The following is a 13,672-nucleotide window of genomic DNA, read 5'->3' on the forward strand; positions in this document are numbered from 1 at the left end:
GTACCAACGGTCCACAACCATCCCGTCTTATAATTGAAAGAGACACCGACAAATACCCTCATCTCGGTTCCCTTTCAATTTTCTAAATTGTACGGAGGAGGATTTCACAGGTCATCAAACGATCTCTCAAACTGCAGTCAGGCATTTCATATAGAAAGTTAGGGTTGAATGACGAGGATGATATTGCCGAACCACAAAAAGGAGATTTTCAAGAACATTGTTTCATAATCACCTCAGAGTAAAAAAAAGAAAAAGATTTCAAGGAAATTTTCTTCAATGCGCTCATTCTTGTCTTCTTTTTTCAACCGTTTAAAAAGCAGACAAAAATTCCCGTAACTGACCTTCATATTCGTAGTTTGATGGAAATAATTTCCAAAGAAAATTAGGCTCATACTTAAAAGCATAGCTTTCCAATGTCACAAAATAAAAAATATATATAGTTATATAGTTAATTAGATATGAAGCAAGGACACAAGTTAAATACACGCATAAAGAACTGAATTATTAAGAGGAATACAATCAACCACACGGCATCATTACTCAGCCGACTGTTGGCGGACTTGGAGGCGGTGAGGGGTCGCCAAACTCCAACTTAAAAAAAATTCTTTGGATCTCCCTTTATAGGAGATGTGTCCAAAGCAATCTGGAAACCCTTGGCCTCCTGTGACTTGCCACGACAGCGTTTGGCAGTTTTGCTGTTTTAACAAATAACCGAAGAGCATTTTGAATTAAAAACTGTGCTTGAATCCAGTTTCGAAGTTACGCGCAAGCACACTGCCTTCGTTTCATACAGGGTGAGGGTATACGAACGTACGAGCTGACGGTCTCCAGCATTCCCCCCGATAGTCGACCGCTCGTAACTTGAAAAGCTTTCTCTTGAAGACGGTTAAAAAACCAAAAGTCTGCGAGGTCTATTAAGGCGATTCCTAGCCCTGGGCCTTTATTGACAAAGCTAAATCTTGTTTTGTATAAAGGTGACCGGTGGAGTTAGATTGAGCAAGATTGAGAGGGTCATGAAGTGGTTTGGGGACAAAGCAAATCGGGGATTACAGGGTCGGCAGTGAAAAGACGTATCCCCATCTTGAGGTCAAGCGGAGAATGGAGCTTTCCTATTCTGATTATCGGGGATTATCGAACTCACCACCGGGGAGGCTTAGCCTTTCAGTCGATGCTGGAGCAGGTTTTCTTTTCAGGAGAATGTCGTCAGATTTGAGGTTGGGACTTGGATTGCAACATTGCGCAGCACGTCGAGAAGTTCCAGGCTCATGGGTTGGGCCTTTGTGTTGGCCCATCACGCCAAATTTTATTACTTTTTGGAAATTACTCTAATCTAGGCCCCTATTTACAACTCATTTCACCAGAACAACATTTCGAAAGAACAGCACGCCCCAACTTTTTCCCAACCGATTAAGTGTAAGAAAGAGTCGAATTCCGCCTGGACAGTCTATTATGGTCAAGGCAAGATCACAAACGATGCATTCGACGACGTATATTGATCAGTCTTTGTTTAAATTGTAACTACGATGCACTGTAATTCTTGGTATGTTTAGCCTATACAAGTCGTAAGTACGCGAGACACGAGCTATATGTCGTGAGCACGAGATATTTAACTCATGCATACGAGTTAGCTGAAGAGGGGATTCTTTGTACGAGGTGTCCCTGCTTTCTAGTATACAGTCCTTAATGCGTAAAATTGCCGAAATTGAGCCAAAGCGTGTACAACACGGCGGTGTCTAGCAGAATTAGTTACAAAGCCACAGTTATGCAAGCAAACACAATCTCCTTCAATTCAAAAGGTCACAGCAATTATGAGTGAGTTTGTGATCAACACTCACAAAATCGCCAAGTTCAGCCGACTGTTAGGCCTTGTGTCCCTGGACTGCGTATTTACACAATCAATTTGCAAAACACACGTGACATTAACAGCATTTGACGGCCGCATAATAACATTTGCCGCACGGGCTGCGTAGGCGAATGCGAGAAATCAACGGCGTAAATTGCCTCTATGCACGCCGAGTTGCACCCTGGTCACGGTAGTTTTGTCTTTGAATTTGTTCCAACCGAGTTCCTGCGAGAGAAAATACAACAGAAAAGTTGTCCGAGGTCAGAATCTGAAATATATGTGTCAAGTGACATTCCATCGTTTGGATCTTACCTTGGAGACCAGAATTTAGACATGGGTGCCTTTATCGTTGCGTTTCAGTCCTCAGACTTAACAAGAGTATGATAAACAACCTTTGCTCCCATCACTGAAAATAAGAAAACGCAACATTATCACACAAAGCACCGTAGTCTTGCTAATCAAAACTTGCACTGCTAATCTTGAACGCCTGCATAAACCCTCATAATATGCCCACATCACATGGTTATGCCACTCGTCTGAGAATGTTCCTTATTTTCGGCGCCTACATCAAATTTCCGTTCCGGGTAAGCCTCTTTTAAACAAGCTGTCTGAGGTCTGGATACCAAACTTCACCGCCCGCCCCGGAACACGCCGTATTAGTACCGACGCCAAGGTGCCAGCCTCGATCCAGTCAACAGCTCCAATTCCCCCTGAGATATTCGGCGCTGCTGAACCCCTACCAAGAATTAAATCCAATTTTTAATGAAGGGGCTCACGCTAAGGAAAAGTTCAGGTACACTTTTTTTTCGTAAAATTTTTGGGCATGTCCCCCATTCAAATAAAAACTGACCTCCGGCAATGCAATGTGAAAAAAACAACAACGCGCCCATTTTTGCATTGCCACTTAGAAAATCAACTCGTCAAGGGATGGAGCAAAAGGCGCTGGGTGGGGGGGGGGCTCTCTGTTACACACTAACCATTGTTACTGCGAAGACCATGGACATCAGTCTTCATATTTTGCATCTCATGAGTTGTTTCGGTCATGAGCCCCGGGCATATCTCACTCCTTAGCCCTGCAGTGGCATTCTGCCAGTGATTAGTGATTTCGTGCATGTCAATTTGCATAAGGAAAGGCCTGTCTGTAGTGGTGTATCCGGGTATTGAGTCCAAAGAAGGGGCAAAATGAATTGTTTCGATTTTTCTTTCTTTTTCATCCTTAAAAAATCCTCCCCAGCCACAGAAAGGTAGCATCACTGTTTCTGACATGGTGGTGCTTAAATTCCCAAAACAAAGTATTAATAAATTAAACAAAAATAAATGGTACAATGTCTGGGGTGGCGGGGGTGGGCTTGACCCCGCCCCCTATTGGATACGCTACTGCGTATCTTGCGTCATGGTAAAAACAATATTTATATTATTGTCTGCTTCACAACATTGACTATCTGAAAAACAAACAGCTGAAAAACCTGTGTTGGTTAAAACACTTGGTATCAACGTATAAGGACGACATCATTCCTGTGATATTGATTTTAAACCCTGTTAAGCTTTATGAAATTGAATAGGGCTTTCCATAAGAAACTGACACCGAAGTGTTAATTTAACACCAATTACAAACACATTTTTCTCCAGTGACTGTGGTCACAAATTCCAGTTCCATCCTGTAAAGATAAACAAAAAAATTACATAAACATCCACGCACGTCTGTTATTTTAGGGGTATTCTAAATAAGCATCTGTTAAGCGTAAAATGAAGATTATGCACGAAGACCACGCAAAGATCACACTCTTGGCCAGGTGCGCAGTGGGTTATTTCCAATGCAAAATCGACGAGGCAATGTTACAGGGGTGTTGCTCTTGGCGAATCATCGTAAGATTTTGTAACTGCTGAAACGATGCCGCAATTTATCGCCTCCAGTGTACAATTTCTTCAGGGCAGGAGAAAAAAAATGAGGTCTGACCCGAGGCAGTAAATCAGTGGAACAAAACGAATTACAAGAGAGTTAGGGTAAATCACACCGCAAAGTCTTGCACTGGGCTGACATTCTGACACAGTTACATATGTTATTTCCTCCGATAAGAATCTTGATACAATTCACAATATTCTTGGTAGTTTCGATAATATCTGAAAGGGCTGACGGCGGTTACCGCTTCACTACTCAAGCTGAGACTGCAAGCGCTCTAGCTGACGGGGAGTCGTTAAGATCAGCGATACCGTGACAATCGAATGATAAATGAAAGTTTCACGGTGGGTAGTCGCCAAAGCGAGCCAATTAATATCCATAGAGCATGCAGCGTGAATAAAAATGGGACTTTTCTCTAAGCCTGTGTCATATTACAGCAAGTCCGTTTTGAATTATAAAATTGCACCTGTTCATTTAACATTACAGTTTACACGAAAGGGTAGAATTGAACAGTATCTTTTCCACTGCCGTATTTAACACGAAGAAAGCGGCTCCAATCGCGAAATTTTACGCCATTTTTAATACTTTATGCCCACCAAAATGAGACGTCCTTGAAGATGGCCGACTAAGTTCTGTGAATCGGCTTTGGTTACAGTGAAGAACTATTTGTTGAAGCCAGTCTCCGTATACTTAATCTTTTCATTTTGATATTGTTACAGATTTATGTTGCCTTCTCTGTTCTTGTGTCAAAAGGAAAGAAACCTTTCATTTGGTTCTATTGAGATGAATAAAGACGTGACCAAATTTCAGTGGCAGGATTAGGCCTATAGGAAACAAGGCTTGCGAAATTATCAAATATCTCCAAATCTTGCGGGTAGGGACGAGGAGTAGTACCAACACTATAGACCAGTCACGATTTTGACCGAGGGAGCCGATGTTTTGGTAGACCCTCTGTGTTTCACCACGTATGGAAATTTCATCAAGATTCCATGTCTTGCCGGGAAAATAAAGACGGATAAAAAAGTGTCCAATCTTCCCCGAGGCCTTAGGGGTCAGGTCGCGACGGGGAATTCTTTAACTGGGTCAAAAAGTTTGTTTATAGGCTTTTGCAGATTTACTGAAAACGAACCCTCTCCCCCTACAACAGGGTCACAATGAAAGGAAAAAGAGAAAAGAAAAAATAGCCCCCCCCCCCAAAAAAAAGAAAATCTAAAGTAAAACAGTAGCCTGGAAACAGGTCAGGGGCCCCAGCAATCTGCCAGACGTTGACGAAGTGTGACAGACTCGAGTGATTTGTTGACTTTCTGGACGAGACAGCGCTGAAATATGGATCGAGAATCAACTTTCCGCGGATTAGAACCACTCGTATTTCTTTTAAGCAAAAATCCACACAGCTTGCATGGAAATATGAAAAAAAGTCAATACGCCGAGTTATGCGACAACAGTGTGGATTTTTTGCCACTTTGTTTCGTATTATGTCGAAAACGGCACTTGCACTATAGCAGTGCTCTCAGGCATGCTCTTTCCAACCCTCAACCTCGTATCAATTTGGTCAGATCAGCCGAGATGATACAATTATGTAGTTCGATAGTGTTAAAAGAATAGCCCAACTATAAATGGCGTGCCTTTCAAAGTGCTGAGAGGAACGCATTTATGCAAAATTATAAACCATACTGGCAGCCATTTTGCCTGTATGAGACATACCAGGGTTTTGCCTGCTGTTGATACACCGAATACTTACTGCATTCCGAAATACAAGTAGGAATTGAAGGCTTTCTTCGTCCTTTTCCTGGTTCTTAAGAGGAAGCATTACAACATAAATCGTTCTGACCTCAGCCTAGCTCCGCACTACACGCCGACCTAAGCCAGCATTATGCTCGGGTAAAACAAAAATACGACAACATTTCTTCACAGCAGACTAACAGAATAACAAATCTGAGGTGCCTGGGTCCTTGAACAAACAGCAGTAGCGGAGGAAACATAATAGGGCCCAATGACCAAGGGACGTGAACATGAGCGAACATAAGGCAGACACATGGAGGGTTCAGCACCCGGGGTCAGCCTACCGAAGCACGGGAGCGAGGTGTGAGGGTCGAGGTGACTGAGTTAACTGGTTCCATGTACATGTATGTATAGCCTACACGCAGCCTCTCGATCACCCAAATAACGATTTGCTGCGCTTGCTCATTTCTGAACGATCGGACCTTTTGTTTTCCTCGTATCCGACCAGCGAACAGAATGATGAGAAAATGATCTAGGGGTTGGTTGTGGTTAATTGTTTGCTTCAATAAAATAAAGGTTACAGAGGTACAAAGGTGAAGATAACGCACACCAGGAGCGCCAACAAATTTCTTATTTAAATCCAATGTTGTTATGGGAGGACGATATGCTTGTCGATTTTGAAACCTACTAGGGGATAGGCGCATCGGTCTGTTGGTGACAGGATCATAACTGACTCGCTTAGTACAGATTATATCGCTGAATCTGTTGACTACAAACTCACTTACCGATCTTTTCCCAAACCATTAACCAGAAAAGAAGGGAATACATATTTAGAAAATTATGGGTCATAGGTTTTCGCTGAAGAATATTATTTATAAAGTGCTATTCTAATTAAAAATCGCGCTTTTGCATGCATGTTATTAGTTAGACAGCTAGAAACGAGGACTTGTACAATCTATTTCCTACTCTGTGCACATCATCCGTATACTAAGTTGTCCCGAGTCAACCATAGCTGTCTCTACCCTTATCACCGACAACGGAATTTGGCAAGCAAGGACCTCATTCTAACGGACGGGGGACGAGGCGCGATTTCGCTCCCCCGACTGACCATCCATCACCGCTGGATGAAGTGTCAACAGAAACGTCGTCCAGTATTCCCCAAAGCTCATGAAAGTTACAGGAGCTACGTAGCCGGCAGTTCATCTGGAACGACTGACCTATAATTATTAGACGGGGGGAATGTAATTTTCCCCTGAAGATTCGTGACATGGAATGTAACCGCCTGTGGCGATCGATGAATTTTTGCCAGTCTGCGCCAATAGTCAGGATCGGTACCCTAGCTTGCAAGCAGTGTTACAATCGAGTCCGTAGCAAGTCCCTCCGGTTGAATTCATCTAATCTGAAGCCAAGTCACGAAGTGTGACGAGCATTTTTGTCTATTGTTTACAGAGTAACATTACATTGCACCTGTGACAGGCCTTGTGACTTGACTTGTGATGCAATCGACTGTAACAGCTTACAAGAGGTTGAACAGTCGATAGTGATGATTTAAAAACATGACGTTTGAACAATTGAGTTTATTTCTGATCAGCTACCTTTCAAACTTACTTTCTTGTCCAGTCTCAAACAACCACGGAAACTAGTGCGGAGCGGCACAAATATCAAACTGTTGTGGTTATAAATTCGATTACAGATTAGCAGAAGAAATGGGTCAGTGGCGTAACACGGGAGCATTTTGCAAGCGGGGGGCACTCGGGACCCTCAGTTTTTGGAGGGGCTACTCAATGGATTCGGTCGCAGCTAAAACACCGGCTAAGACGGACTATAACACAGTGGATTTTCCATTAGTGGTGGCTGGTGGCACACGGGGGGGGCACAGGCCTGATCAGGGGCCTCGTGCCCCACTGCCGGCCCCCTCCTTGCTATTGGCACATGCACACTTGCAGCATCATCCGTCATGACCTATACAAACTTCACTCGCACCTCCCATGATATCCATCGTCGATAAATCCCAGATAGTTAATAAGGCTGATGGATCATGCGAGGACTCGATCAGTACAGATCGGAAAGGCTCACTTTGCCACCGTGCAGCCAAAAAATAAAAACAACTAACGTACTTCATTTCACTCGTGCTTTGCAATAAGGTCAGAAGCAAAACAATGTCAGGGAACTTTACGCAATCAGTATTCGACTACTCTTTCACCACATTCTGGTGCGCGAGTTTCAGCACAAGGCATTGATCATGAGGGCTACAAGGTCTAGAACTGAACTTCAGGTTGGAACTTAATGATATTTGCTCGAACTATTGTCTAGACAAGGACAACATTTCTTCCCGTGTTTAATGGATTTTAAATTCTTGTTCGAAGATATAAAAGAACAGCATGATGAGTAGGAACTGAGAAACATACGCAACACATTAATGCTGTAATTTTGCAAAGTCAGTGTAATCGGCGTTTAAGTCGCACAATCAAAATAATCATAGATGATTGATCCGACTACATGCACTCCGTGAAGCCCACCAATGATAGTGGTCAACGATAACTTCGACAAGATATATCTTTACTACAGTCATTATGGTTGTTCATACCCGCAATGAGAAAACTGAAAGAGTTGGTGCCGCGCCCAACTCAGCCGCCGCGCCGACAAAATGAGACAAAAAATGAAAAGATTTCCTAAATGGCGGGCAGAAATTATTTGGACGTTTTGTTTTATTTCTTTATGTAGTCCTAAAACGTGATCGTCCATGTCAAATTTCATTGTGTTGTTGAAAAATATTAACGTTACGCACCAGCGACAGGTTTGATATATTTATTCATCTGAAATATAACCCTATTATCCGGTTCGTAAGTGACTTCGTCACAAAGGTGAACGTGCTACGATTTGCAGGCTCCCATTGGACAATCACTGAAGTTGCGCGTTAACTTCCAGTTCCAGGGTTCCATAACGACGATCAACACATGTAACCCTACGTATGTGCAGTGCATGTGCAGTGGGCGTGGTTTAAACTGAAGTGACGTCACACTTACGAATCGGATAGCTATAGAGAGCCAGTCTGGTATTGCTGACGTGCGACCGAGGTCATTCGGGAACAGCACCACGCACGCGCAATTATTGTCTGCCCATCAGTGCTGCCATGCCACACACTGATTCACGCGCGCACTTTGTTCCCGAAAGACCTTGCCTTTATGAAATACCAAACAGGCTCATTGTCGAATAAATATAGGCAAGGCGTGAACTTATGCATTAGAGAAATATGGCAGGGCTGCGTAGCACCCTGATCAGAATATCGACAAGAATATAATATCAAATCAGGGCACATATTTCAGAGCACTGATTTGAGTTTATACATTGTTGCGTAAATGCTCAGCTGCTATTTCCTTTACGGTCAACACTCACTTAACGTCTTTATAGGCATACTTTGATTTGAATTGATACCCAAATGCCTTTCTGTATACCGGTTTTGCAGTAGAGAGATGACCTAATTAAGTCTCTTTTGAAAGCACAGGACAATGAGTTAAGTGCGATCGAAGCAATGAATACACAAGTATAAACTTTGAAATGGCAGCTACACATGTAAGACACGATAAATGATAATCTCCCTTCCTATACAGGTCTTCGCTTCAAAGGGACCATGAAATAGAAATATTTAACCAAAAAACCCTAGAAAATTGTACATTGGGGTTTCAATTAACCTTATTTAAAATTTTTGTTCTGCATTTTTAACCCATTTTTAGAGCATTTTTGTTTTTTATGCTAATGTAGATTTGCATATTCATGAGCAAAACGATGATGCCATCCAATGCACTGAATCTCAATGCTGCACTTATTTGTGCACACACACACAAAATTCTAGATTTTTCAAAAACAGCTATCGTAGATTTCATTTCCTGTAGCAATTTATTGTCGTGTAAGTGTATGGCAACAAGCCAGCAAGCAACCTGTCCACAGAAATGTTTTCAGATAACAATTCGGAGACCCCAATTTGAACATGAAAACATGCAAATTGAACCATGTCTTCCTGGATTCACATCGAAGCAAAAGCGCCCTCACTTGTCCGGAAATTCTTGGTCAATTTTGAATGTTTAAAAAGTGCACTTTGCAGTTCACGTAAGGCAAGAAAAGACTTCAAACAGTCTTCATACATTGAAGAAGGTTAAAGAGATTCACAAATATTGCTTCTAAGAAAAATTCATTTCATGGATGCTAGCAATTCTAATCAACACTGAGCCACATCTGTTCCTACAGAATGAAACTGATCAAGTTACAGCATGTGTCTGCCTCGAAACGGCCAAGTTGTCAGTGAATTTAAAGCAACTGCTAAATGCAACAGAATGGTCGTTTCGTAAGTCGTTTGTTGGATCGTTTGTACCTGCTAATTAGGCGACTGGCTTGGTGATCTGCATACACGATACGGTAAGGCGCCATGCTGAAAATGGAAAAGTGTAAATAACTATGCAATGTTATTATTACAAGTTTGAAAAGGTAGAGCAAATGAGAGCGTAAAAAACACATGGGAAAAAAGTAAAGCTACACTGTTGACCTGAAAAAATGTGAAGAGAAAGAAAAGAAAAAGGAATCGAAATGCTTTGCTTCTGATTTGTATCTAGCACAATTCAAGTCCACGTCGTTCAGTCTACCATAACGACATGAGTTTGCAAATTTAACTATTGGAAAACAAGCCAACATTCCACAGTGCAGTCTGAAGCCGGGAGGAAAAGGGCATGATACCCTGTCCTTGAACCCACCTCCCGAATCTGCCGGGAGAGTTGCGGGAAATTAACTGTATCAAAGCCAATAAACGCCAAACTATTTTATACGGGGAAAACTGCTAAGAAAACCGTTTAATTCCTGGGGGGGGGAGCAGTACGGTCGGTTTCTCACAAAGGCGCTCATTTTGAACCCTGGCCGTTTGATGCAATAGACTGCATTCACAAGGAAACCATATTGGCCCGTGCTCCCTCATGCTATGTCTTTCATTTTGAACCCTGGCCGTTTGATGCAATAGACTGCATTCACAAGGAAACCATATTGGCCCGTGCTCCCTCATGCTATGTCATTCAATGTAACCTGGCCGTTTGATGCAATAGACTGCATTCACAAGGAAACCATGTTGGCCTTGCTCCCTGAAGCATGATGAGTGCCTCATTCAATGTAACCTGCCTCACTATCATTTTTCAAATGTTGCTTCCAACATTTAGATACAACAAACCACAAAATTTTAATTATTCATCATCAAAAATTAAATCAATCTGTAATGAACTCTTGCTTCATTGTAGACACTGGCAGACACATCAGGACATTTCAAAGTGCTTCTGGTTCGCGCTCTTTCGCAAAATTGCACTTTTTTTACCATCGTTTGAAAAAAGAAATACTGTGTTGCCATCTCATAAAATGTGCCAGCATAACCTTCCACAATGGAAGGCTTTCCTTTATGTTTCGATAAAGGCATGAAAACCTGCAACAGTTAACAGCAACTTGGTACTTTAGTTCTTTATATAAGCCGAGATTTTCCTTCTTCTTCCTTCAACTTCAAGTAGGACTACCATCACCGATGCTTTGCGTGCGAAGCTGTAATGCCAATAGGCCTAATACGGATTGATGAATTACACCTGAAGGCTTTGCGAGACGTGTTGGTTATCAGTTAGTGTACTTTTTCCCCCTCTTGACACAATATAACGCTCGTATTGGTTGTAAAGTCGGTCCACAGACAAGTTGCCATCATCAATTCTCACCTGTTATGCCATGGGGCCATCCATTTTCTCATCATTTTCAAGTGTGTATGTAAACTGTAGACCAAGGGTTTGGCATGTCCGGTACGGTTTCACAAAATATGAAAAATAATACTAATAAATCATCTCTTTTTCTTCTTTGTCTGTTAGCTGAATGGAGGAGGGGGTCCAGAAAAAGAGTAAGCTTTGTAAGCTCGTAAAAAATAGACGACCCCTAATATCGCTGGTGGGAAACGACCCCGGTTGAATGATTAAATAAGCCGAATCGGGAAGCCCGTGAAGAAATGGCAAGCACACTGTGCACACCGAACGCATGGTCCCGACTTTTCTGTCTATTCTGACCTACATGTATATTGCAACAGCAGTTTCCCGAGTGTAATGTATTATTAGAACACGTGCACGGACTCCGCCCCCCCCCGCCCTCAGAGCTAACAGGTTTCGTCATCCTTGTTGGCCATGCAAAAATATCTGCAGGCCCGTTAACGATTGGACCGAAACGAAAAAGAGCTCAAGTGTTTGCTCTCATGTCATCCGGTTTGATGCTCATGCAGCAAGAAATCCATCCACAATTAATCCTGGACCGTCAAAGTCTTCCCCAATAAGCCCGTTCGGTTGGACTGGTTCCCGTCATTACATAGGGACCAGTATGCTAGCTGCGCGGCGGTTTAACGTGTGCGATTAGCCCTGTCAATTGGATGCTGAATATCATAACTTTCATCAAGCCAACAGCAATGCTCTGATACGTTCAAGTAGTGAGGTGGTTGTTATTGTTTTGTATTGATGGCGATTTCAGCTACTCAGGCTATTTGCACCAATAACTATACGTTTATACTTAATCTTTGTTAATCAGCATCACATTACAGAGTTAGGAAGAAGATCCAGTTTTAGAGGCAGGAGGAAACCGGAGTACCCAGAGAAAACCTGCGAGAGCGAGTATGGACTGGAAACCAAATGCACTTAAAGCCTGGGCCAAGCCGGGACTCGAACTCGGGCCTCATTAGTGCAAAGCGAGGAAAGAACCGTTACGCTTCCCCCAGGAGGTGAATAATACACAAGTGACTATCACTGTTCATCCTCTTTTGATGGAAGTTTATTCTTTCAACGAATATCATCGATAAATTATTTTACGGCAATTTATTTCAAATCAATGGTTATTTTGTTAAATTTTGGATAAAAAGACATTATAGAGTGAAGTTATTTTCGGTAACAAAGAAGAAAAAGCGACATATTCTATCAGCTCCTGTTTGATTTGTGCATTGTGCGGGCTTCGTTTCCTCACATACGATACATAACCTTACCCGCTGCGCTACCGATCTCTGCGTTCGTAGCAGACTACGTACAGGACGGGAACCAGTTCACCAGTTCAGTTTTTCAACAACACATGCCTAGTCGGGGAGAGCTAGCTACCGGTACGTGCGACAGTTTGTTTGTCAAACCTTGTGCGTTGGTGCATGCATGGGGAGAGCGCAAGAAAAACAGCGCGCATAAAGAGCTTGGATTTTTTGTCGGTCTGGAGCGCCCTCATCGGTGAGTACTAAACCCACCAATAGGACCGAACAACGTCAGAGATTCGTGAAATATTCCGCTTTACTGTATACCTGTTTTGTCACTGTGTTTAATGTCAACCGCAACAAAATACACGTTATCTATGAACACTAAATATTACACTCCATCATGCAATAGTTTTATCTACGTATGAAGGACAGCGGTGTTAGTGTTGACAGTTTAATAATGAAAGCAAAACTTCTGCGATAATGCCCATCGCTTGTTAATTTTCGCCGATTTGCGGCACTTACTAGAGCAGAACGAGAAATAAATTCATTTTCAAAACACACTCTTAAAACAGTTTTATGGAGGAGGTATTTTGCCTCAGGCAAGGACAGAGATTTTTCACAATGGGTGAAATATCTTTCTGTCAAATTTCAAAATCGACCTGTCCTTTGAGTTTTTATGTGAAAGGCGGTGGAGAATAGCTTGGGACAGTCAAAGTGCTAGGGCTTCTGCATTTTTTTCCTAGCAGTTTGTCAGCATGCTTCTGTGCACAAAGACGAGATCGATTAGATCGCGGACGAGTACGACTCATTTTCTGAAAATCCGCCAACGAACTAGACCTATATTGTCCGAAAGTGTCAAATGAAAAATTGTGGGTGTCCTTCAAACCTCAGCTGAAGTCGGTCTTGTAAAGTGCCAAAGGGAGTAGAATGCATCGGAGAGACGGTTTTTCAAATGAAGACGAACCGGACTATTCTTTTTTTTTTCATACATGTACACTTCCATGAAATGTGCGACTGAAACTTAATCGCAATAACGGTTAGTAAATCACCGCTCTGGTCCTGTAAGATATGGACAATCCAATCCAGCCGCGTCAGACCACCTCAAAAACAGTTTCCTGAATTTGGATATTATGCTGTCTAAAATGTTCTTTTCTTCTTATTGGTGATCCGTTGTTCTTTCAATAATGATCGCAGGCCTGTAATG

General features: G+C 42.4%; 1 protein-coding gene across 5 annotated transcripts in view; it reads right to left on the reverse strand.

The window, feature by feature from the left end:
- LOC110973153 (uncharacterized) overlaps window positions 1-13,672 on the reverse strand; it is an 82,201-nt gene that overhangs the window by 55,775 nt on the left and 12,754 nt on the right. For 2 of the 5 annotated variants that reach the window (XM_087130362.1, XM_087130360.1), the window contains one exon: window positions 2,156-2,249. The exons of 2 other annotated variants lie outside the window; for them this stretch is intronic. The gene's annotated coding sequence lies outside the window, so the exon portion shown is untranslated. Of the gene's footprint in view, window positions 1-2,155; window positions 2,250-5,484; window positions 5,662-13,672 lie in introns of those variants that run through there. One more of the 5 variants, XM_022223727.2, reaches the window with a different exon arrangement.

This window comes from Acanthaster planci, linkage group LG02, assembly GCF_054643075.1.
Source record: "Acanthaster planci isolate LZ-2023a linkage group LG02, COTS_SCS, whole genome shotgun sequence".
Taxonomy (NCBI): Eukaryota; Metazoa; Echinodermata; class Asteroidea; order Valvatida; family Acanthasteridae; genus Acanthaster; species Acanthaster planci.